The sequence below is a fragment of the Lepidochelys kempii genome, chromosome 25 (genome assembly GCF_965140265.1).
Source record: "Lepidochelys kempii isolate rLepKem1 chromosome 25, rLepKem1.hap2, whole genome shotgun sequence".
NCBI lineage: Eukaryota > Metazoa > Chordata > Testudines > Cheloniidae > Lepidochelys > Lepidochelys kempii.
In genome coordinates, this window is record NC_133280.1 from 2,355,568 (window position 1) to 2,381,660 (window position 26,093).

Below are 26,093 nucleotides of genomic sequence, written 5' to 3' on the forward strand. Positions count from 1 at the left end.
TTTCGTAGATCGCGGAGGTCCCCCTTCTTCGGCAGCAAAGCGAGCACCGCTCGCCTGCATGACAGAGGGAGGACCCCGCTCTGCAAGGACTCAGCCCAGACGGTGACTAGGTCTGGGCCGAGAATGTCCCAGAACGCGTGGTAAAACTCCACGGTCAGCCCGTCCATGCCCGGAGATTTATTGGTGGGCATGCGACGGAGGGCTTCCGAGAACTCGGCCAGGGTGAGAGGCAGCTCTAGTTGGTCTCGGTCGCCCACGCTGACCGTGGGGAGTTCCTCCCAGAGCACCTCGCAAGCGTCAGGATTGGTCGGGTCCGGGGAGAAAAGGCTTGTGTAGAAGTCACGGGCCCTCCCACACATCTCCGCCGGATCCGTGAGGGGGGTGCCGTCTTCCGCAAGAAGGCAGGTGACGTGTTTCTTGGCCCCCCTCGTTTTCTCCAGGGCATAGAAGAAGCGGGAGCCGCGGTCCATCTCCCGAAGGAGGCGGATGCGGGACCGAACGAAGGCACCTCGGGTCTGGTGGTCCTCAAGGGCCCGGAGCTCCTCCCGCTTCTCCCAGCACGCTCCGCAGAGGGATGGGTCCTCGGGATCGGCAGCCAGGCGCCTCTCCATCTCTAAGACCTCCCGTTCCAACTGCTCTATCGCCGCATTTCGCCGTCGGCTGGTGCCCCGAGTGTAGTCACGGCAGAAGAGCTTGGCGCGCACCTTCCCGAGATCCCACCATCGCCGCACCGAGGGAAAGGCACGCCACTGCTCTCGCCAGGCCAGCCAAAACTCCCGGAAGGACATCACAAAGCTCTCGTCCTCCAACAGGCTGTTATTAAAGTGCCAATAGGCCGGCCCCGGTCTCTCTGCACGGAGGGAGACCGTTACAGCGACTAAATGATGATCGGAGAATGGGGCCGGCCGAATGGCGGAGGAGTGGGCCTGTGAAAGATGGAAACGGGATAAATAAATACGGTCCAACCGAGAGTGGTGTGACCGATGGGCCTCCACCCGGACAAAGGTGAACGTGGAGGTGTCATCTGGGTGATGGTCACGCCAGACGTCCACTAGGGAGTGATGGTCAACTATCCCTTGGAGAATATTCGCAGCGGCCGGACTCGGTTCGGCCCTTGAGCGGTCCCGTTCCTCGAGGGTGGTGTTAAAGTCCCCGCCCAGGACCAGGCACTCGTGCGAATCCAGGGTGCCGAGAAAGTCGGACACCTGCTGATAAAATTGTGGCCGCCTGGAGCTCATTTGCGGGGCATAAATGTTAACAAGATTAACCACGAGCCCCTCCATACGGACTCAAAGGTGCAGCACGTGGCCCGGCACGGCCTCATTGACCCCTAGCACCTCAGGCCGTAGGTTGGGGGAGAACAGGGTTGCCACTCCAGCCTGCCAGGTCGCAAAGTGGCTAAAGTATACCCCGTCCCCCCACTCCAGCCACCACCTGTCCTCGGCGGCCGGGTCCGTATGGGTCTCCTGCAGGAAAACTACAGAGTACCTCCCTTCCCGAAGGTAAGAGAGCACTTGGGACCTGCGGAGAGCCATCCTACAGCCCCTGGTATTCAGGGTCGCAATAATAAGAGGCGTCATGCGGAGGGCTGGGGGGGTGGGGGCCTCGTATTGGCGGGGGGGTTCAGGGCCCCCAGCGGGTTGCACAGCAACCCATGACCCATCCCGTGGGTGAGTAGATCGCGTCGGAAGCTGCGGGCTCGCTTGTAGGCCGCAGCACCGCGCTTTCCTTGCCCCCTGCCCTCCTTTATAAGGGCCCTTGTGGCCTGGAGGATTTGATCAAAGTCCCCCCATAGCTGAAGAGCCAGCTGTGCCCTATTGCGGGCGCCACGGGTGTGCTCTAGGAACTTCCGTAGAGCATGCCGCAGCTCATGGGGGGGTGGGGTTACAATTCCCGAGGTATTCCCTGATGGGCCTCTTAATACAGCCTCGTGGTCCGCTAAGGCAGGTAGACAGGGTGCGGACCACCGACGGGGCGTCTGACAGGCTGGGGTTATTAAATTCATTTCACGCCTTGGGGTGGAGCGGGATGGCAGGGAAAAAATTGCCACTCCTAATGGGTCGCGGCTAGAAAGTGCAAAGACTGCTCCCTAGGGGGAATCTGCAAAAGGCGGAAAGGAAATAACCCCAGGGGCGGCATTAACATTGCAGGAGGAGGGACCTTGGGCAGGGGCAGGGGTGGGGGCAGGGGCAGGGGTAAGGCTCTGGGATGCAGGAGGCAAGCAGCTAAAGGAAAGTGCTTCCTGAGCAGAGTCAAGGGTTAAGGGGTAAGGGAGGGGGCTCCCAATAATGCTAGGTGCTGGCTCCATGGTGGTCTTAGCGGCCATGGCATCAGGTGGTGGACCGCCTTCTGCAGGGTGCTCACCCGGGAAGGCAATTAGGGGGTGGGAGCATGGGGAAAGGGAGGCTGGGGTAAGGCTGCCCAGCTCGAGGCCAGCCGGCAGCATATCATCCCCTCCCTGGGTGACCGGGGTCAAATCTAGGGCCTCAATCTCCGCATACATGGGGGAGAGGCCAACTCCTGCCACCCCGGGGGCCTCTCCTCTAGGGCCCGCCTCAACGGCCGCCTCGGGGTCCGCGGGGGGTTCGGGTAGCGTCCAGGCAGAAGGGGCGTCCTCAAAAGTCTCGGAGGGGAGGGTCTCCCGTGGAGGGGGGATTCTGCCCTCCAATGCCAGTCCGTCTTCACCTCCCGACACCAGCGGATGGATCTCGCTCGTGGCCGTGGCGGGAGGCTCGATAGCAGTGCCTCCTTTCCTGGTCTTCCGGGGGGCTTCCGCGTCAGGTGGATGCAGTGGAGCTCGAGCCTTCCGCTTGCCTCGCTTCCCCTGGACTAGGGTCCAGCCCTCCATAGCGTCATCTGGGGGCTGGTTAGCAGGGGTCGTGTCGGGGGGCGGAGGTGATGGTTTAGGGGTTCGGGGAGGTAGCAGTGGGGCAACATGAGGGGCGGGGGCTTCTCCTTGGGGAGGGCCCTCTCCTATACCCGATAATATCCTTGCCACACACTCCTCCATGGGCTCTGTTGGATTGATACTATCAAGGGTGGAAACCCCTTGCTCGCCCGGGCATTGTAGGGAAGATATCTCTTGGGCCCGGACGGGAGCAGCGATGGGTCGAGTAGGAGGGTTGGTTTCAGGTGCTGGGCAGCCAGGGGCGTCGGCAGCGACGGGGCCGATGTCCTGCCGGGTCTCGGGGGTTTCGGGTGCCCCTCCCCCCCGGGCCAAAGGGCAGTCTCTGCGGACATGCCCCGCTGAACGGCAGAGGTAGCACCGAGCCTCTCCGGTAGAATAAAAGACCCGATAGCGGGCTCCCTCGTAGGGGACTAGAAAGGACCCCTCAAGCGCCTCTCCGTCACGCGCCCCTGCCAGTGGTAGAAGCTGCACTTGCCAGCGGAACGAAAAAATGTGACGGAGGGTGGGGTCCTTGCAGCCCAACGGGAGAGGGCTAATGACAGAGACAAGTTTCCCCAGGGTGGAAAGAGCGGGTAAGAGGGCAGCATTGGGTAAGAAGGGAGGAACGGAGGTAAGGACGAGGCGAATGCCCAGGTCTTCTAACGGTTCTAGGGGGACAAACCCCCCCCCCCCACTGTCAGGCCCCTCTCTACCGCCTCCTGGGCGGCATCCTCCGAGGCTAAGAAGAAAACGACCTTCCCATACATCTTGGAGGCCGCCACAATAGCCGTGGGTCCTACCACCTTCGCCAATGCCTGCACGTATGTCTCCACGTGGGGCGAGGCGGGCACCAGGAGGCAACGGACGCCGTGCTTCCTGGTCAAGGCGGGGAAAGGGCCTCGGCTGCTGGTGATGGTGGTGGAGGCAGAGGGGGGGCGAGATGACGAGGCGGCAGGCAGAGGGGAGCCTGCTGCCGCCCGGGCATATGTCCTAGGGGCCGGGGGAGGGACAATCGCAGAGCTGGTGGAGGGAAATGCTGGGAGGGGCGCCACGGTTAACATAACATCATTCAACATGTTTGAGTTGTGCCAAATGTCACTACATTGCATCATCACAAGACGGGGTGAGGCTGATATGGCTGTGGAAAAGGCTTATGCAATCCAAAAAATGCACATTAGCCCAGGTATTTTCAGTAGCGATAGGGAAGTGTATTACCATTGTACAAAGCACAAGTGAGACTTATTCTGGAATATTGTGTGCAATTCTGGAATCCCATATTTAAGAAATATGAATTCAGAACAGGTGCAGAGAAGGACTACTAGGATAATCAGAAGAATGGAGAACCTGCCTTATGAAAGAATATTAAAAGAGCTTGGCCTTGTTTAGCCTAACAATAGGAACGCTGAGGGGATATATGATTGCTCTCTATAAATACATCAGATGGAGAAACACAAGGAAAAGAGAGGAGTTATTTAAATTAAGGGCCGATGCTGGCACAATAACAAATGGATATAAACTGACTATCAACCAGTTTAGGCTTGAAATTAGACAAAGGTTTCTAACCATCAGAGGAGCAAAGTTCTGGAATCGTCTTCCAAGGGGAATAGTGTGGGCAAAACCCTCATTTGTTTCAAGACTTAGCTTGGTAAGTTTATGGAGGGAATGGTCTGATGAAGTTGCCTACAATGGCATATGGCCCATCTGCATCTGCTATTAGCTATTATCTCCAATGGCTGGAGATGGGACACTAAATGGGGAGGGCTCTGAGTTACTACAGAGAATTCTTTCCCAGGTGTCTGGCAGGTGGGTCTCGCCCACATGTTCAAGGTCTAACTGATTGCCATATTTGGGATCATGAAGGAATTTTCCCCTGTGTCAGACTGTCAGAGACTCTGGGTTTTTTTGCCTTCCTCTGCAGCATGGGGCATGGGTCACTTGCTGGTGTGAACTACAGTACGTGGTGGATTCTCTGTAATTTGAAGTCTTTAAATCAAGATTTGAGGACTTCAGTAACTCAGCCAGAGGTTAATTGCCTATTTCAGGAGGTGAGGTTCTGTGGTCTGTAATGTGCATGTCAGATTAGTTGATCATGATGGTCCCTTTGGCCTTAAAGACTAGGAATCTGTAATTGCATTGTGACAAACTAGCATCACATTTTAAAAAATGCCATATCCTAATGCAACACGAAGGCATTGCACAGACGTGTCATCATATGGCATCAGAACTTCACAACACAAAATGAAAACATTCCCTCAAAACAGCATCACACTTTCTTAAAAAACATAACACAGTGCAGTAAAATGGTGGCATTGCTTCAAATCATAGTCACGCCTTTACACAACACAATGCTTTTTGCACTGAAATAGCATGTTATATTATATTATAACATAATTGCGATATGAAGTGCCATTATGACATGAAAATCATCATCAAGACTCAAAGTAGCATTGCCATGTGATAAAGTTTAGTGGCCCAAAAGGATTATAGAGACCTGTGAACCTTCTGCTCTCAGTCATGGGGGTTTGCTCCATTAAAATCAGGATAATTCCAGAAAATCCAAGAATACCAGAAGATTGTCGTGCTTGTGAGTGACAAAATTGTGACACTGTAGTTGGCACATAATGAAAGAAGGCAATGACAGATGTCCCAACATCTTTAGCATCTTTTACAGAGCTTTGGAAGGTATTTCAGGACCTAACAGGTTGGAATTTACAGAATGTTGAGTCTCATTGGCTCAATGTACATATGGCAATCATAGAGGAGAAAAAAAGGACAGGCGGTGCTCTCTCTCCCCTCCATCAATAAGTAGTCTCTTTGCCAAACTCTGACATGATGTTATTTCCCCTCACTTTCTCTTTGATAGTGTGTTCTCCATCCTGTTACAGAGATTGGGCTGCCCCACACATCAGTTTCTTATAGTGCTGAGCATGGAGATTAAAGAGTGGCCCATTACAGTTTGAACAGTTGAATGGGATTCAGTGGGCACCTAGACTGTAAAGCGGGGTAACATTACTCAAAAAATGTTGGGCATGTATTACACAAAGCATTTGACACAAGAAAAAACTTGAATTTCTTAAAATTCAAGACGGCTTGAATAAATTATCTGTGCACTTTCCGCATCTGATTGTTCAGATGTTCCAGAATAATAGGGTAAATAATAATCACCTAAGTGCATAAAGTAATTCCACATATGTATATACCAGTATGTCACACATATGCCTATATATGTGATTATGTCAGTATATTTTAAATTTACATCCTTCTCTTTAGATCAAAGTTTACCTTCATTCAGCACAAATTTTGCATTAACTCATATTTACAGTTGTAAATTATTTACATCAGTAATACAGAATCATGAATTTGAGGTTACATGTCTTATGTATGAAAGAGAAAAAAATTCACATTATGTGAAATACTAGTCATTTTCTGGCATCCTTTGTTTAGAGTCTGACCAATGTGTGCCACATTGAACCTTGCCAAGTATATTAGATTATCTACAGTCCTGAAGACTTAAAATTACATTTGTCATGCACGGAATTTCCTTTCTTGTAGGAGGTATACCACTGAATGACACTGGATTGATTAAAAAAATACATTTCTTTCCTGTAGCATCGGCGACATTTTAAGACACCAGGACTCCTCACAGATTCTGTGCACTGGGGCTAACCACAAATTCAAAGCGCCAACTGCCTCTAACTATATGAAATGTGCAGGTATCCAAGATAACTGTTTTCTCCAAATTGTATTAAGGAGGATGGAGGGATTTAGGAGAATAAAAATCCTGAATGGTTATGCCCCTTAAGCTCACTGCAGAAAGTGCTCTAAGCCCACATGGGAGAGCAGGCCAGCTGAGTTTCTGGGGTATAGCAAGTCTCATGTTCACCGTAGACATACCAGGGCAAAAACATTGACTTTTATTGTAACAATCTGTTTATCTTTGTGTCCTGTGTTTTGATATTGGCCCCACACACAAAGGGATCATTTCACCCAGTCATGTCCTTTGATATCAGGGAATACAGCCAGAGTTTTTCAACGATTCCAGCTTCTTGCTTTTCACCCTTACGACCCTATTGCTCTGAACATTTGTAGCCAGGGAGCGTTAAGAGTCTTGTTCCATCTCTGCAAGTAGAATTGGGGCCAGGCCAAACAGGGGCCTGAAAGGCAGAAAGACTCCTACTTGCCAGGTTCTGTGAAAGAGTGCTTAGGGTGCCCATGATTTTGCTTTGCCCAAAAATGCTTGGGAGCAGAGGAAGGGTGAACATCAGTATCCATTGTCCACACTAAAAAAAGAACAGGAGGACTTGAGGCACCTTAGAGACTAACAAATTTATTTGAGCATCAGCGTCCGTGGGCTACAGCTCACTCCATCCGGTGCATGCCGTGGACTCTAAGGTGCCACAAGTCCTCCTTTTCTTTTCGCGGATACAGACTCACACGCTGCTACTCTGAAACCTGCCCAAACGGTCATTCTGAAGCCTTCTGCCCCTGTGAGCCTTTTACTCCTGTATTTGGAGCCTGGCTTTTCTTTTCTCCTTTCATTCGTCCCCCCGTTTCCCCATTTCTTTAACCTACAGATTCCGAAGGAAAATTCGCCTTTCGGCTGACAGCCGTACCTGGGCCGCCTGTGACCGCACGGACACCCGCTTGGCGAGCGGACCCTCTCTTCTTCACTCAGTGGACAGAGTTTCCTTCCCCTCAGAATCAAACCCGCGGCCGGAGCGCCGCTCTCCGAGCACACACGTACCCCCTCTGCTCCCCCAGCCCGGCCGCAGAAAGCCGGGCCGAGGCTCGCGGCCCGCGGGCCCCTGGACACGCTCCCCAAGGGCTGGAAGCCGCTTTTGGCTACGTGGACGAACCGAGCAGGCGGCCGGGACGGGGGACGGGGCCTTCCCCCAGCTCCCGCGCCCGGACACAGAGCCCGCGCCGAGAAACGGGGCCCGTGGGCCACCGCGGCGGCAGCCCAGGTGATTCCGCGCCCTGCCCAGCTCCGCCCCTCCTCGCGCCAGGCCCGCTCTCCCCCCTCCCGCCGCCGGCCTCGGCCGCCCCGCGCCCGCCCGCCGCGAGCGCCCGCCCCGGGGGTACGATTGACGGACTGGCTGTTGCTCCAATGGGGCGCCGGCCACGTGTGCAAAGTAACCAATGGGGCTCGGTGGGCGGAGCGGGGGCGTGTGCAGGCGGCGCAGCGAGCGGCTTGTCTTGCGCGCTGCGGAGCTGTTCGCCTCCCGCTGCCCAGGCCCTGCCGGAGCCGCCGCCAGGTGAGGCCAGGCTGGGCGAGGCGTGCGGCGAGGCTGGGGCTAGGTCGGACTTGCCTGCTGGCGGTGGAAGGAGCGGGCCAGGCTGGGCTCGAGAGCGAGGCTGTGGCCTGGCCCTGCGGGGGAGACCTGGGGCCTGTGGGGGGAGGGGCGGGCCGGGGCCTGTGGGGGGAGGGGCGGGCCGGGGCCTGTGGGGGGAGGGGCGGGCCGGGGCCGGGGCCGGGGCCTGGGGTGGGGGAGGCCCTGGCCTGCGGCGGCACATCATGAGCGGGAAGTGGAGCCGGTTGCAGTGGTATTGGGTGTGCAGGATGCAGGCCATGGGCAGCGGGTGTGAGCTTGTCTACATCGTGTTCTTTTCTTTTTTAAATTCTCATTATTGGCAAGATTAGAGCAGCTCCTCTGGCTGGTGGGAGTACGAGTGTGGACAGGGATCCCATGTGCGCTAACATCAGCACTATAAGTTAGACCTGCTCTGGGTAAGGTTACCCACATCCTGTTAAATTCCAGAGACTTTGGGAGACCTTGGCTATACTAGCCCCCCCCCCCCCCCCCCCCCCCCCGTGTTACTGTCAGTGAGGTTGCTCTGGTGAGAGATCTTTCGAGTAAAGCCAAGTGTACTGACTACCTGTATGTGTAGTGAGCTGGGTGATGGGAAGAATGTGTGTGGAGAGAGTGTGTACCTGGAGCTGCCCCATGGCGAGAGGGAGTGTTGTGTCTCCTTCTGATGCAGGGTGATGGATGATGAAGTGTATGTGGGGAGTGTGTGTTTTGTGCCCTGTTAGAAGCAGATGGGGGAATGTTTTGGGTCATGGGGCCTTGGATATGTTGATATTGTGGAGAATAAGGGGTAAGGGGCTGGGTCATATAGAGTGTTCTCTTATGATTCATTTTTGCTGCCTTTGACATGGTTGATGACTTAATCCACCTGATTTTTGTGATATTTTTTTTTCTTTTTCTTCCCTATCTTGCCCTTGGATGCTGTATTGAATATTTGGAGTGCCATACAATTGGTTAGAGTTGCTGACAACTCAGGTTCCTTTGAACAGTTTTTCATACTCCCCTCTTTCTGTCTGCCATTGTCCTTCAGTTCTCTGTTTTCGCTTCTTCTGTATACTTTCCTCTTTTTTACTTCATCACCACTTATACATTCATTATCACCCCGTAGCCCTATATACTCATGACACTTCCACACCCCCTATCCACTCTAGCATACTTAGCTGATGCTGACATCTTGGGTGTCCAGCCACTATCTCAACTTCTTGCTGGCCCATGCACCCTGCATTCCAGTAATGAAGATGTTTACTGATAGTCTACTCAAAACTAGTTACTGGTAAGTAGACTTTCTCATCTTTTCTCCTAATTTCTCTTTTCTGTCTCCATTGATAACTCCACTCTTTCTTGTGATTCAGCCTGTAATCTTGCTATGATGTTTTATTCTACTCTGCCCCATGTTGTCTTTCTTGCTAACACCTGTTGCTTCTTTCTTTTAAAATTTGTCCTGTATTGACTGCTAAAACCCTTGTCCGTATCCTGGTCACTTTCTGCCTTTATTGCTATAATCTCTTGTCTGGCCTCTCTTTCTTTTGTTTCTTCTCCTTCCAGTCTGTTTGAAATGCTGCTGCCAAAGTCATCTTCCTTTCCTGTGACTTAATGTTACTGTGATCCTTCCTTCGCTTCCTGTGTCTGAATACATAAAAGGAGCATATTCTTCATAGAAGGCCCTACATTGCCTTTAACCCCTACCATCTCTGTCTTTTTATTCACTCTCTGTTTCCTCATCCTTTTGCCTTCTTCAAACCTGTGTCTCCTTTCCCCATTCCTAGTTTTGTGCCTTCTATCACTTTTATCTTCTATAGCTGGAACATCTTGTCTTCATCTGCCAGAAGCTCACCCTCTTTCCTTTAAAACTCAGCTTTCTAAGCAGACCCAGGAACCTTCACCCTCTGTTTCCCAAAGTGATTTTCTGCCCCTTGTCTTTGATTCCTATGTTGATTGTAAGAACTTCAGGGCAGAGATGTATTATGGAAACTTGTTAGTGGTATCATGGTTAAGGTTGTATCAGATATCTGATTTTCATGGGCCCTTACTATCTGAAGCCCTGAAAGTTTATGGAAGTTGCTATTCTGGAATAATTACTCCGTAATAGTTACATTGGCACAAGCCCTGTGTGAGCAGTCTTATTTTGGAATAAGTATCCACACAGGGGCTTACACTGAAACAACCATTGCAGAATAGCTATTTTGGTAAACTTCTAAGTGTAAACAAGCCCTAAAAATGACGTTGGCACCTAGAAACCCCACACTGCTGATCCCATATGTTCACATACATACTGATTCTTGTATCATTCAATGTTGGTGATATATAACTGTTTTTAAACTTACTTACTAACTATGCTGACCCCAGAGGAAAAGTTAAAACTCCTCCCGCTCTTTGTAGGAGACAGTCAGGGAGCCCTACTCCCCAGGCAGTCCCTGTAGTTGATCATCCTCAGGATGTTTGATGCACTGGCATTACCAGTTTATCATCCCTCACTTCCATCAATACCCCTGCTTTCCTTTATTTACTCTCAGCTTCCCCTGCATAATTAAGTTTGATGAACCATCTATGATTTATCAGTCTGACAGTAGTGGCTACTGATCCAAAGATAGGTTGCTGTCTGAGTCTGAACTCAGAGGAGTGCAGCTGGGAAAGACACTGCTCACTACCCCTCATATCCCTGCTTCCTTTTCTTCCTCGCTGCGAGCACCACATGGGTAGAGGGACTGTATTTTCAGGTTTCTTCAACTGAAATTTGTGCTGAGGAGGGAGCATGTCCAGGGAGCAATTTTGGAATCTGGCAGGCAGAGATAGTGCCCGATCTATCCTACGCTGACACGGGGTGGAGCTGGAGGCAAGAAAGGCGCTGATTAGGGATGCGGGGGGAAGTAGTAGTGGAGGATATAGGATGGATCGGGATATGCCTTTCTCCCCAATGAACCCTTTATTTTAATGTCCCATACTGAGAGTGGGAGTCTTGCCTGGCAACAGTTGTCTACAGCTCCTGTAGGAGACATCTGTGCTTGAAGGTTTCTCTTATGTCAAGCATCACCATCTTTGACACAGTGGCAGAGCTGTGCTATAGAAGGCACTGAAGGGGAGATATGAACCCAGTTCTACAACCTGCTTCTTTCTGCTGACTATGCTACTCTTTGGGGGGAAGCCTTGGAGATGGCAGCAGTGCTAATTAGTGCTAAACTTCTGCAGAATTCCAAGTTGGCCTCTTAATCCTAGAAATCACTTAGAGGAGTTATTAGGTGGGGGGCAGGAGAGGGATGTTTCTGACCTTCCACATCATATTTCTTCAGCATTGGGAAGGTCAGGATGGCAACTGTGGCCTCTTCCATCCTGCTGTCTTGTCTTCTGGACCCTATCATCAGCCTTCCTACCGTGCAGTCTGGTTTTATGAACTGGATGTAATTTCTCAAATTAAATGTATACCTCAAATTAAAAAAAAACATATTAAGAGGAGCAAAAAACTGTCACCGTGGCTAAACAACAAAGTAAAAGAAGCGGTTAAAGGCAAAAAGACATCCTTTAAAAATTGGAAGTCAAATCCTACTGAGGAAAATAGAAAGGAACATAAATTCTAGCAAGTTAAGTATAATTGGGCAGGCCAAAAAAGAATTTGAAGAGCAACTAGCAAAAGACACAAAAATTAACAGTAATTTTTGTTTTAAGTACATCAGAAGTGGGGCCACTGGATGATCGAGGAAGGTAAGACCATTGTGGAGAAACTAAATACATCATTTGTATTGGTCTTCACTGCAGAGGATGTGAGAGAGTTTCTCACACCGTAGCCATTCTTTTTAGGTAACGTATCTGAGGAACTGTCCCAAATGGATGTGTCAATAGAGATATTGGAACAAATTGATAAACAGTAATAAGTCACTAGGGCAAGATGGTAGTCACCCAAGGGTTCTGAAGAAACTAAAGTATGAAATTGCAAAACTGCTAACCGCGGTATGTAATCGGTCACTTCAGTCAGCTTCTGTAGCAGATGACTGGAGGATAGTTAATGTGATACCAGTTTTTAAAAAAGACTCCAGAAGTGATCCTGGCAATTACAGGCTGATAAGCCTAACTTCAGTACCAGGCAGATTGGTTGAAACTATAGTAAAGAACAGAATTACTAGACACCCAGATGAACACAACATGTTGGGGAAGAGTCAACGTGGTTTTTGTAAAGGGAAATCATGCCTCACCAATATATTCAAATTATTTGAAGGGGTCAACAAACACGTGGACAAGGGTGATCCAGTGGATATAGTGTACTTGGACTTTCAGAAAGCCTTTGACAAGGTCCTTCACCAAAGGCTCTTAAGCACAGTAAGCAGTCATAGGATAGGAGGGATCCGCTCATGAATCAGTAACTGATTAAAAGACAGAAAGCAAAGGATAGAAATAAATGGTCAGTTTTCAGAATGGGGAGAGGTAAATAGTGGTGTCCCCAGGGATCTGTATTGGGACCAGTACAGTTCAGTGTATCCATAAACAATATGGAAAAAGGGGTGAACAATGCGGTGGCAAAATTAGCAGATAATACAAAACTACTCAAGGTAGTTAAGTCCAAAGCTGACTGCAAAGAGTTACAAAAAGATCTCACAAAACTGGGTGACTGGGGAACAAAATGGCAGATGAAATTCAGTATTGATAAATATAAGTAATGCATGTAGGAAAACATAATCCCGTGTGTGTGTGTGTTTATATGTGTGTGTATATATAAAATGATGGGGTCTAAATTAGCTGTTATCACTCAAGAAAGATCCTGGAATCATCATAGGTAGTTCTGTGAAAACATCCGCTCAATGTGTAGCGGTAGTCAAAAAAGTTAACCATGTTATGAACCATTAGGAAAGGGATAGAAAATAGGACAGAAAAATCATAGTGCCACTATATAAATCCATGGTACACTCACCGCTTGAATACTCTGTGCAGTTCTGGTTACCCTGGCTCCAATAAATAAATATAGAACTGGAAAAGATACAGAGAAGGGCAGCAAAAATGATTAGGGGGAATGGAACAGCTTCCATATGAGGAGAGGTTAAAAAAACTGGGACTTTTCATCTTGGAAAAGAGATGACTGAGGGGAAATATGCTAGAGGTCTATAAAAACATGAATGGTACAGAGAAAGTTTATAAGGAAGTCGTATTTACTCCTTCACATAACATAAGAACCAGGGCTCACCCAATGAAATTAATAAGTAGCAGGTTTAAAACAAACCTAAGGAAGTACTATGTCACTCAGTGCACAGTCAATCTGTATAGGGGATGTTGTGAAGGATCTTGTAAGTTTTTAAAAAAGAATTTGATAAGTTCCTGGATGGCTATTACCCAAGATGGTCAGAGATGCAATCCTATCCTCTAGGTTACCCTAGCCTATGACTGCTAGAATTTGGGAGTGGATGATGCGATGGATTACTCAATAGTTGCGCTATTCTGTTCATTCTTTCTGAAGCAAGTGGCATTGGCCACTGTCAGAAGACAAAAAGAAAACGAGTACTTGTGGCACCTTAGAGACTAACAAATTTATTTGAGCATAAGCTTTCGTGAGCTAACACGGCTGCTACTCTGAAACCTGTCAGAAGACAGGACACTGGGCTAGATTGATCATTGGTCTAACACAGTGGTTCTCAACCTTTCCAGACTACTATACCTCTTTCAGGAGTCTGATTTGTAATGCGTACCCCAACTACTTGCTTACAGAATCAGACATAAGAATGCAGAAGTGTCCCTGCATACTGTTACTGAAAAATTGCTTACTTTCTCATTTTTACCATATTTATAAAATCCATTGGAGTATTAATATTGTACTTCCATTTCAGTGTGATACTTGAGCCGAATCTGAAGCCTGAGCTCCAAGTGGCAGGACTGAAACATGTAAACTTGCTTTGAAGGCCCCACTGTGGTGTGGGGCCTTGGGCATTTGCCCTGCTTGCCATCCCCTAATGCCAGCTCTGCATCTGCAATCCTCCTAAACCTGTCCTGTGACCTCCCCACCTTTCCTGGGGGCTGCAACCTTCCAGTTGAGAAACTCTGATCTAGATGAGTTGAGTACCCCCAGGGATACACGTACCCTTGGTTGAGAACCACTGGTCTGATGTATATGGCCATTCTTATGTCACACCCAGGCCCACAGATGGCAAAATAAGGAAGCTTTCCAGGAGAGGAGTCTAGTTTGCCAAATTACAGCTTCGAAAAAAAATTACAGTCTGGAATCATAGGAATGTAGTTCTGGAATGAACCTTGAGAAATCAGCTAGTTCAGCTCCCCTGCACTGAGGCAGGACCAAATATACCTGGATCATTCCTGATACGTGTTTGACTAACCTGCTTTTAAACACTCCAAAGTTGGGGATTCCATGATCTCCCTTGGAAGCCTATTCTAATATTTAACTATCCTTATAGTTAGAAAGCTTTTCCTAGTATCTAGCCTAAATATCTCTCTCTGTAGATCAAGCCCAATACTTCTGATCATACCTTCAGTGGATTTGGAAAACAATTGATCACTGTCCTCTTTATAACTGCCTTTAACATATTTGAAAACTCAGGTTACCACTTTTTCTAGACTAAACGTGACTTCAGAGATCAGCTATTCTACACCTTTTATCATTTTAATTGTTCTCCTCTTGACCGTCTCCAATTTATCCACATCTTTCCTAATGTGTGGTACCCAAAACTGGACACAGTACTCCCATTTGACATCTCACCAGTGCTGAGTAAGTGGGACAGTTGCCTCCCATGTTTTACAACACTCTTGTTAGTACACTCCAGAATGATACTCACCTTTTTTGCAGCTTGTTGACTCATATGCAGTGATCCACTACAACCCCCAGATCCTTTTCAGAAGTACTTCTACCTAGGCAGTTATTTCCCATTTTATAGTTGTGAATTTAATTTTTTTTTCTTCCTAAGTGTAGTACTTGTTTGTCCTGAATTTTGTCTTGTTGATTTCAGACCAGTTCTCCATTTGTCAAGGTTGTTTTGAATTCTAATTCTGTCCTCCAAAGTTCTAGCAACCGATTCCAGCTTGGTGTCACCCACAGATTATATATAGGAATACTCTCCTCTCTGTTATGCAAGTAATTAATGAAAATACTGAATAGTACTGGACCCATGACAGACTCCTGCGTCACCCCACTAGATGTGCCATCCCAGTCTGTCAGCACATCATTGGTAACTGCTCTTTGGGTATGATCCTTCAACCAGTTTTGCATCCACCTTGTAGAGCTTCTTCTAGACCATGTTTCCCTAGTTTCATTAGGAGAATGTCCCATCGGACTGTCAGAATCCTTTCTAAAATCCAAATATATCATGTCTACATCTTTTCTTTTCTTCTTGGAATTCCCGTCCCCCACCAACAACCAAGGCAGTAATACTATCAGAAAAAGAAATTAGGTTGGTTTGGCTTGTTGTATTCTTGACAAAATCAATGTTGGCTTTTACTTACAACCCTGTTATCTCTAGGTAATCTGTAATGTAAGCAATCAGTCTGTAAGCGACTGATTACAGTCGCTTACAGACTGATTGCTTAATATTTTGTCCCAGTATCTTTTCAGGTATCAAAGCTAGGCTGACTGGTCTATCATTCCCCAGGTCCTCTTCCTTCACCCCCTCTTTTTAAAGATAAGTACTACATTTACTCTTCTCCAGTCCTCTGGGACCTCCCTGTCCTCTGTGAGTTCTTAAAGATAATTAGTAATGATTCCAAGGTTGTTTCAGCTACTTTCTTAAGTACCCTAGGGTCCATTTCATCCAACCCTGCTGACCTGAATACGTCTAATTTACCTAAATATTCTTTAATCTGTTCTTTCACTGTTTTGGCTTGTGTTCCTTCCTTCCCCCTTGTTAATATTAATTTTGTTAAGTATCTGGTCACCGTTTGCTTTTTTTAGTGAAGACTGAAGCAAAATAGTTATTAAGCACCTCAGCCTTCTGTGGGACGTCTTCTATTATTAGCTCTCCTTTCCTGTTCAGTAGAGAACCTACACTTTCCTTCCTTTCTCTTGTTCCTAATGTATTTAAAAAAACCTCTTCTTAGTTCTTACTGTCCTTTATGTCCCTTGCTAGGTGTAACTTCTTTTGTGCCTTAATCTTTCTTATTTTGTCCCTACATGCTTGTATTATTCTATTTATAGAATCGTAGGACTGGAAGGGACCTCGAGAGGCCATCTAGTCCAGTGCTCTGCATTCATGGCAGGGCTAAGTATTGTCTAGACCATCCCTGACAGGTGTTTGTCTAACTTGCTCTTAAAAATCTCCTGTGATGGAGATTCCACGACTTTTCTAGGCAATTTATTCCAGTGCCTAACTGTCCTGACAGGAAGTTTTTCAGAATGTCCAACCTAAACTGCCCTTGCTGCAATTTAAGTTCATTGATTCTTGTCCTGTTCTCAAAAGTTTAATGAGAACAATTTTTCTCCCTTCTTCTTGTAACAACCTTTTATGTACTTGAAAACTGTTTTCACATCCTCTCTGTCTTCTCTTTTCCAGACTAAACAAACCCAATTTTTTCAATCTTCTGTCATGGGTCATGTTTGCTAGACCTTTAATCATTTTGGTTGCTCTTCTCTGGACTTTCTCCAATTTGTCCACATCTTTCCTGAAATGTGGCATCCAGACCCGGACACACTACTCCAGTTGAGGCCTAATCTGCGCGGAGTAGAGCGGAAGAATTACTTCTTGTGTCTTGCTTACAATACTGCTGCTAATACATCCCTGAATGATGTTTTGCTTTTTTTGCAACAGTGTTACACTGACTCAAATTTAGCTTGTGGTCCATTATGACCCCCAGATCCCTTTCCGCAGTACTCCTTCCTAGGCAGTCATTTTCCATTTTGTGTGTGTGCCAACTGGTTGTGCCCTCCTAAGTGGAGTACTTTGTGTTTGTCCTTATTGAATTTCTCCCTCTTTACTTCAGACAGTTTCTCTAGTTTGTCCAGATCATTTTGAATTTTAATCCTATCCTTCAAAGCACTTGCAACCTCTCCCAGCTTGGTATCGTCCATAAACTTTAAAAAGAAAAGGAGGACTTGTGGCACCTTAGAGACTAACCAATTTATTTGAGCATGAGCTTTCGTGAGCTACAGCTCACTTCATCAGATGTTTACCGTGGAAACTGCAGCAGACTTTATATACACACAGAAATCATGAAACAATACCTCCTCCCACCCCACTGTCCTGCTGGTAATAGCTTATCTAAAGTGATCAACAGGTGGGCCATTTCCAGCACAAATCCAGGTTTTCTCACCCTCCACCCCCCCACACAAATTCACTCTCCTGCTGGTGCTAGCCCATCCAAAGTGACAACTCTTTACATAATCAAGTCGGGCTATTTCCTGCATAGATCAAGGTTTTCTCACATCCCCCCCACCCCCATACACACACAAACTCACTCTCCTGCTGGTAATAGCTCATCTAAACTGACCATTCTCCAGGTTTAAATCCAAGTTAAACCAGAACATCTACCCCCCCCCCCCCCCCCAGATGTTCTGGTTTAACTTGGATTTAAACCTGGAGAATGGTCAGTTTAGATGAGCTATTACCAGCAGGAGAGTGAGTTTGTGTGTGTATGGGGGTGGGGGGGATGTGAGAAAACCTTGATCTATGCAGGAAATAGCCCGACTTGATTATGTAAAGAGTTGTCACTTTGGATGGGCTAGCACCAGCAGGAGAGTGAATTTGTGTGGGGGGGTGGAGGGTGAGAAAACCTGGATTTGTGCTGGAAATGGCCCACCTGTTGATCACTTTAGATAAGCTATTACCAGCAGGACAGTGGGGTGGGAGGAGGTATTGTTTCATGATTTCTGTGTGTATATAAAGTCTGCTGCAGTTTCCACGGTAAACATCTGATGAAGTGAGCTGTAGCTCACGAAAGCTCATGCTCAAATAAATTGGTTAGTCTCTAAGGTGCCACAAGTCCTCCTTTTCTTTTTGCGAATACAGACTAACACGGCTGTTCCTCTGAAACCTGTCATAAACTTTAAGTGTACTCTATGCCATTGTCTAATTCCTTGATGAAGATATTGAACAGAACCAGACCCAAAACTGATCCCTGCTGGACAACACTCGATTTGCCCTTCCAGCTTCTCTTTGAACTCCTGATAACTACTCTCTGGGAACGGTTTTCCAACCCGTTATGCACCCACCTTATAGCAACTCCATCTCGGTCATATTTTCCTAGTTTGTTTATGAGAAGGTAACGTGAGACAGTATCTAAAGCCTTTCTAAAGTCAAGATATACCACATCTACTGCTCCCCCCCCCCCCATTCACGAGGCTTGTTACGCTGTCCAAGAAGGCTGTTAGGTTGGTTTGATGCGATTTATTCTTGACCAATCCATGTTGACAGTTACTTACCACATTAGCTTCTAGATGTCTGCAAATTGATTGCTTAATTATTTGTTTCATTATCTTTCTAGGCACTGGAGTTAAAATGACTGGTGTGTATTTCCCCAGGTAGTCCTTATTTCCCTTTTTATTGATTGACGCTATATTTGCCTTTTACAGTCCTCTGGAATCTTGCCCGTCTTCTGTGACTTTTTTGCAGATAATCGTTAATGGCTCCAGATATCTCCTCAGTCAGCTCCTTGGGTATTCTGCGATGTATTTCATCAGGCCCTGGTGACTTGGAAACTTTTTTTTAACTTGTTCTTTCCCTATTTTAGTTTGTGATCCTACCTCATTTTCACTGGCATTCACTATGATAGATGTTCAGTCTTTTTGGTGAAAACCAAAGCAAAATAGTCATTTAGCACTTCTGCCATTTCCATATTTTCTGTCCCCTCCCCACCCCCCCATTCTCATTGAAAAACGGGCTTCCCTGTCCTTGATCTTCCTTTTGATTTTGGTGTATTTGTAAAATGTTTTTTTTGTTACTCTTCTATGTTTCTAGCTAGTTTAATCTCATTTTGTGCCTTGGCCTTTCTAATTTTGTCCCTACGTACTTTTTTTATATATGTATTCATCCTTTGTAATTTGACCTAGTTTCCACTTTTTGTAAGACCTTTTTTTCTTTTTGGAGTTTCAGATAGTTGAAGAGCTTGTTTTTAAGCCAGGGTGGTCTCTTACCATAATTCCTATCTTTCCAGTGCAGTGGGATAGTTTTCTCTTGTCCTATTAATAACGTCTCTTTAACAGCCTCTCCCCTAGTAGCTTTCTCCACCTTCTGAAATAAAAAATTGTCTCCAATTCATTCCAAGAACTTGTTGGATAATCTGTGCCCTTCTGTGTCACTTTCCCAACAGATGTCTGGGTAGTTGAAATCCTCCATCACCACCAAGTGCTGTGCTTTGGAGTTTTTTAAAAAAAGCCTTGTCCACCTCTTCTTCCTGGTTAGATGGTCTGTAGTACACCCTACCATGACATCACCCTTGGTTTTTACGCGTTATCCTTACCCAGAGACTTTCAACAAGTCTGTCTCCTATTTCTATCAAGTGTATACATTTTTAATATACAAGGCTACACCTCCTCTCTTTTTCCCCTGCCTGTCCTTCCTGAGCAAGCTATACTATTCTATACAAATAATCCAGTCACACGTATTATCCCACCAAGTCTCTGCGGTGCCAATTTTTGTACTCATCCTTAGCATTTTTCTGCATTTCCACTTTTTGCAGGATTCCTTTTTTTTAAAGTCATTAAAGAGCTCTTGAGGGTGCCATATTTGCCTCTTCCTTTCATTCCTTTGCATTGGTATAGTTTGCTGATGTGCCTTTAATATTGTCTGTTTGAGAAACTGCTGAGCTCTTTTTTTTTTTTCCCTTGAGATTTTCTTTCCATGGGAGGTTACTTACCAGTTCTCTCAGTTTGGTAAAGTCTGCTTTGTTGAAGTCCACTGTCTTTATTCTGACAGGTTTCAGAGGAACAGCCGTGTTAGTCTGTATTCGCAAAAAGAAAAGGAGGACTTGTGGCACCTTAGAGACTAACCAATTTATTTGAGCATGAGCTTTCGTGAGCTACAGCTCACTTCATCAGATGTTTACCGTGGAAACTGCAGCAGACTTTATATACACACAGAAATCATGAAACAATACCTCCTCCCACCCCACTGTCCTGCTGGTAATAGCTTATCTAAAGTGATCAACAGGTGGGCCATTTCCAGCACAAATCCAGGTTTTCTCACCCTCCACCCCCCCACACAAATTCACTCTCCTGCTGGTGCTAGCCCATCCAAAGTGACAACTCTTTACATAATCAAGTCGGGCTATTTCCTGCATAGATCAAGGTTTTCTCACATCCCCCCCACCCCCATACACACACAAACTCACTCTCCTGCTGGTAATAGCTCATCTAAACTGACCATTCTCCAGGTTTAAATCCAAGTTAAACCAGAACATCTGGGGGGGGGGGGGTAGGAAAAAACAAGAGGAAACAGGCTACCTTGCATAATGACTTAGCCACTCCCAGTCTCTATTTAAGCCTAAATTAATAGTATCCAATTTGCAAATGAATTCCAATTCAGCAGTTTCTCGCTGGAGTCTGGATTTGAAGTTTTTTTGTTTTAAGATAGCGACCTTCATGTCTGTGATTGCGTGACCAGAGAGATTGAAGTGTTCTCCGACTGGTTTATGAATGTTATAATTCTTGACATCTGATTTGTGTCCATTTATTCTTTTACGTAGAGACTGTCCAGTTTGACCAATGTACATGGCAGAGGGGCATTGCTGGCACATGATGGCATATTATTATTTATTATTATTTATTATTCTGATGCTCTCACTTTTTCTTTTCCTTAGAATGCCTGGTAAGGAAACTAATAGTGCCAGGAACCAGTGTGCAGAATGAGCATTATGTGGTACGAAAATAACGGAAGAGAAGAGCTCCTCTGTGGGGCAGTAATCCAGGAGAGAACCCTGTACCTACTTAGCATGGGAGAAGGGAGGGAAACGACTGCATAGTGTCTATAGGGGATGTGCACATTTCCTCTCCCCAATTGCTCTTCCCTTTTCTTGATACCCCGTCAAACATCCACACTTCATAAAACCTATGGAAATTATCACTCAAAAAAACCCCTTAAGCAATCTAAACTTATTAAATGTAACACTTACTGATCCACCCTTCGTTAACAGCCATGGTTCATGTTTACCTGCTCTGACATTTCCTATCAATCACAAAGTACCGTGCATCTCTAAAATGTGCAGGCACACAATATTCACACCAAGTTCTCTGTTAATAACACTTGCATGGAATGTACAAGCTTGATTCCAACCTCATATTTCCCTCATGTGCGCATAACACGCAATAGAATAATTTAGTAAAGAGATGTCTACAAGCATATGCTATGTAGTTGGAGTTCAGGTTTTGAGGTCCAGGGCGTTTGTAGTGTTATATATTGTGTATACATGTTAGAGGTGCATGATACTGAGTTGTGAAGTGTGAATGAGGGTGGTATGTTAAAGAATGACCCCTTAATTGGATATTTCCTTGCTTTCTAATGGTTAGTGAGAGTCGATACAAAGGCTAAAGATTCTTTGCTTGTAATCTTACATTATAAAAGGGCTTGAGAATTAATGATACTGTAGATGAGTTCTAATGTCTGATTTGCTGTCCACTTACCCGTAGGTCTTGATCAGCATTGCTGACTTCCAGGTTTCTCTTCCCTATTGGATGTATTTTAGATTTATTTGCATTTTTCCAAGCCATGTTTGTTTTCTTCCTATGTTTCTAATCTTTATAGATTCTTTTTTGTTAATGTTAAATCCGGTGATCCTATATCTGTAATCTCACCTCCACAAGAGCTTTGCCACTTATTAGAATGTTTTGTTTCCATTTCTTCAGTCAGCTTTCAATGTGTGATGATTTTCAGGCCAGTTGAATGAATGATGAGTAAGATTGTGAGATGCATTTTGTCAAATATGATAAAGTATATACGTCTGCTGCTTTCTCTTTGTTCACTGATCTGTAGTTTATGTGGACATTTGTGAAAAGGATGGGGAAGAGTTGAGTGTGTCTAGGCTCTGGAGGATAGGGGAAGAGAGAAGGAGAGGAATCCATGCCAGGGAGAGAATGAGAGGCATATGATATGTGTTTGGTGATGGGAGGGCCTGAAGAGGAGGACTTGCATGAGGGGGATTCAGGCCAGCGCACAGGGGGGAGAAATGGGATGAAGGAAAAATCACAACTGGTGGAGAATATGCACATTGCGTCCCAGGAAAATACTATCAGGGTTGGAGGCAGTGGAGATGAGATTGTTGTGATCATTAAATAAGTCTTCAATTTGGGCCTGGTGTTCTGTCTCTTTTTGGGTGATAGGCTGCAGAAGCAATTGTGGTTGTTTTACTTTTTAAACTGTACTACAAACTTCTTTCAGTAGTTTTAAAAATAGCAGGGAGAACTTTTGTAGGCTTTGAATAATTTGTGAAAGGAAAGATGAGCTTTAGCTGAAGTCAATCAATCGGGCGTATCCAGGTACTTCCAACATACAAAGGTGGTAGACAGGGTGGAAAAAGATGAAGAATAAAATACAGAAAAATGAAATCTCAATGTATGTTGGAGAATGCATACATAACTGCAACTTGGTAGAACAACTGTTATAGCTGCAACGTTAATTGGGAATTCATATGAAAAGTAAACTGTTAAAGGAACCACTAAAGTTAAAGTCAAGCACTGAATTGTTAGTAAATGCCAGAATTATGGTTGTAACCTTAATTCTGCCCCCTGAGTGTATGTTCTGATAAAATATTTAATTATGATTACCTTATTTTTTCCGCAGAACCACCTCTGCCTCACTTAGACCTGTTTTTATATGTAAGGGGTTTGCTGTGAGTGCTTTCCCTGATTTGTCAGCATTCAAGTGCCTTAGTGTTTTAGACTTTCACAGCTACTCCAGTGTGAGGTTTTTATTTCTTTAGCCATGCTTGATTGTAACGTTGTTCTTGGCACACTAGTGTTGGAGTCTAGGCACCTCACTGATTCGGTATCAGTCTCTCTCTGGTGATTGTTCATTGGTCTGGCACTTCCTGTCTTGCAGTAGTATCTCTTTTTTTTTGTTTGTTTTATTTCAGGTGTGGCCTCCAAGGAAGACTGCTCAGTAGGTTCAAAATTTGTGTGGTAGAACAGTGTCTAGTACAGATGGCCAAGTTGGTTGTGTTTACCTCTGTGATTTGCATGGGTGACATGTCAGCAAGTGTCACCATGGCACTGAAGAAACAGGAGGAGCTCTTTGCAGAGGACTGAAGCTCTCCTTTCGGCAGCCCAGGAAGACTCCTGAGGTCAGCCGGTGTACTTAAAAGGGTAAACCCTTGGAGCTGAAACTCGAGTTGGCCATGATAGCTCACCCATCAGAACTTGGTTCCAGTGCCACCTATATCAATGTAGGAGTCCCTTCCCCCCACCAATATTCATCACTCAGATGGCTTTGTTATATGTCATCTGTGATCCTGAGCTTCACTTTGCTGGATAAGATGAAGCTTCGCATAAGAGGTGAAGATGCAAAAAGTCAACAGCTCCCCAGCATGTTTCAGTTGAAACCCTGTATTCTAGGCAGCTCCTGTTTTAAGCTTTTTGGATTGCCCCTTCTGCATTTGGGGAACCATTCTGTGCTCCTCAATCTTGCCCAAACACTTCTGGGTGTTCTGTGAGCCTGCGATGAAGCCAGTACCAGTTTTAAGGCCCTCTGTTACCAGATGTCAGATCTGAGTGCAGTCAGAGTGCTTTTTGCACCAAAGCCAAGGAAAGGAAACTCTGGCCTTGATGCTGGCACAATTGCATTGAGGGCTCTAGGACAGCTAGCGTTAGTGCTTAGCAGAGCACTTGGAGTGCTACAAGGCCCTTCTGCCCTCAGTTGTCTAAACAAAGGGAGCTGTTTGAGTGAAGGTAAATTAACTATTAGAGTGATGGGAGCTTCATTTTGAATAGTGATGAGCTAGAGGACTCTGCCTGTACAAGACTGTGACTCTTCAGGAAAGAACCCTACCTACTTCCAATTCTTACAGCAGCTGTCTGACAGCCAAATTGTGATTTATAATCTCTCCAGGGTTCTGCAGTGTCTCAATCCCTCAAATGTGAGGTACCTTAATCTAGACTAGCTGGAGAGGGTGTGGTGAATCCTTTGACTACCTTCAAGATGAGGTAGCTGTACAAAGTCCATCCTCCATGAGAATGCCACTGGTTAAATCTCTGATTTCCCCCTCCTCCCTCCCTGCAAGCTCTTGGTGATGGAGGTGGCCATTACAATAATTTTTGTTCAACCTGTTGTGTCTCAGAATCCTAAATGGTGACGCTGAGATATAAACAGAAGTGGTTTCAATCAGACCAGTAAACTTGTGTGCCACAGTCTACTAAATCTTCCTGGCCAGAGATCAGGTGGATCTTGGTAAGAAGGCCTCAACCCTCATTGAGCCTCTTTTCTCCAAGAAAAAAGAACAGCAGTACTTGTGGCACCTTAGAGACTAACAAATTTATTAGAGCATAATAGAGGAATACCAGGAGCTTATGAAGCTAATTCATTATGAAGCTAGTTCATGAGGATGCAGACCCAGTCTACTTTTGGTGCAGGTGATATAGTGGCAAGAGGTGCTGCCTCATGAGTGAATGTCTACAGGCATCGAAGTGCTGCATGACTCAAACATTCTAGAAGTTGTGGTTGTTGGGTTTGCTCTCACCATCCTAGCACCAAGCATTTGGCAAACATTCATATAAGGGGGAAAAAGAAAAGTCTTCCTTTGGAAATTGTTCATGTTGATGGCTGGTTTCAAAAGGAAGAAGCCCAGTATCCCCTGCACTGGGCACTCTGACTCAACAGCAGAAGCCAAAGGGTCCGAAGACAGAAAAATTTCTGCAGGCAGAAAATAACACAAGATTTTTCTAAAGGTTAAGTATTTAGTCTGCCTTCTATCACTAGCAGCCTGGTGTACGACTTCCTGCTCTGCTTCCGAGGACTCCAGTATGACCGGCAGCTTCTTTTTCTCCATCCGAGAGGCCTTCCGCAAGACCTCTCGGGCTGCCGGTCTTCTACCAGGACCTCCTCCGGACCTGGAAACTGTTCAGTGACCAGGTCCATGGGGGCAGATCTCCTCAAGGAGCCCCTGGTACGCAACCCTCAGCTCCGTGTGCAGGTGGCGGAGTCCCACTCTGCGCGCCAGAGGCTGGTCCTGGCAGAAGTCACCAGAGTTGGAGATCTCCTGGGCTACGATCAGGGAGACTGGCTGGATCCCCTGACGCTCGCTCAGCGCATGGGGCTCTCCTGGCCTCATACCCCCGGCACGTACTTCAGGAGGTAAGGGCCGCTTTGCCGCCTGCTGCTCGGGTTTACCTCAACAGGGTCCTGAGAGAGGGCAAGCCCCACCCACCCTCCACCCCAGGCCCTCCAGACCTTTTCATCTGGCCCCTGACCCGTGGACCCAACTGGCGCCCCCCCCACCCCTTCACTGTGAGCTGGCTGCATGATCTGCAGCCAGTCCGCTTCCAGACCGCGCCAAGGAATCATCTGTACGCGCTAGTGCTCCATACCTTCATCTCCTCACCCCCCTCACAGACACAAAGTGGCGGGACCTCCTGCCACCTCTAGAGGGTGAGGAGCCCCGGTGGGCCAGCCTTTACTCCACCTTGGTCCCGAGGCCTGCCAGGGATATCAGTTGGCAACTCCTTCACGGGGCCATGAGCATGGGTGTGTACTTGGCATGGTTCACCCCCATCCCGGACACCTGCCCCTTTTGCGGTGTGCGGGAAACCTGGTGCACACTTAGGGGCTGCAGCCTAGCTCACTCCCAGTATTTCGGCTCCTCTTAGACATCTTAAGATTTTGGTTGCACTTTTCCCCTCACCTTTTTATTTATGCACTTGCTATCCGTGGCCCCACAAAGTCATGGGACCTCCTGGTCAGCCTTCTCCTGGCCCTGGCTAAAATGGCCATCTATAAAACCAGAGTGAGGAGGTTGGCTGATGGAGTTTCCTGTGACTGTGGGGTCTATTTCTGATCCTG

At 46.7% G+C, this 26,093-nt stretch overlaps 1 protein-coding gene across 1 annotated transcript in view; it reads left to right on the top strand.

The window, feature by feature from the left end:
• The first annotated feature begins 8,034 nt into the window (after nt 1–8,034).
• ELAVL1 (ELAV like RNA binding protein 1) overlaps nt 8,035–26,093 on the top strand; it is a 112,557-nt gene continuing 94,498 nt past the window's right edge. Inside the window, exon 1 of the mRNA XM_073324407.1 lies at nt 8,035–8,142. The gene's annotated coding sequence lies outside the window, so the exon portion shown is untranslated. The remainder of the gene's footprint in view (nt 8,143–26,093) is intronic.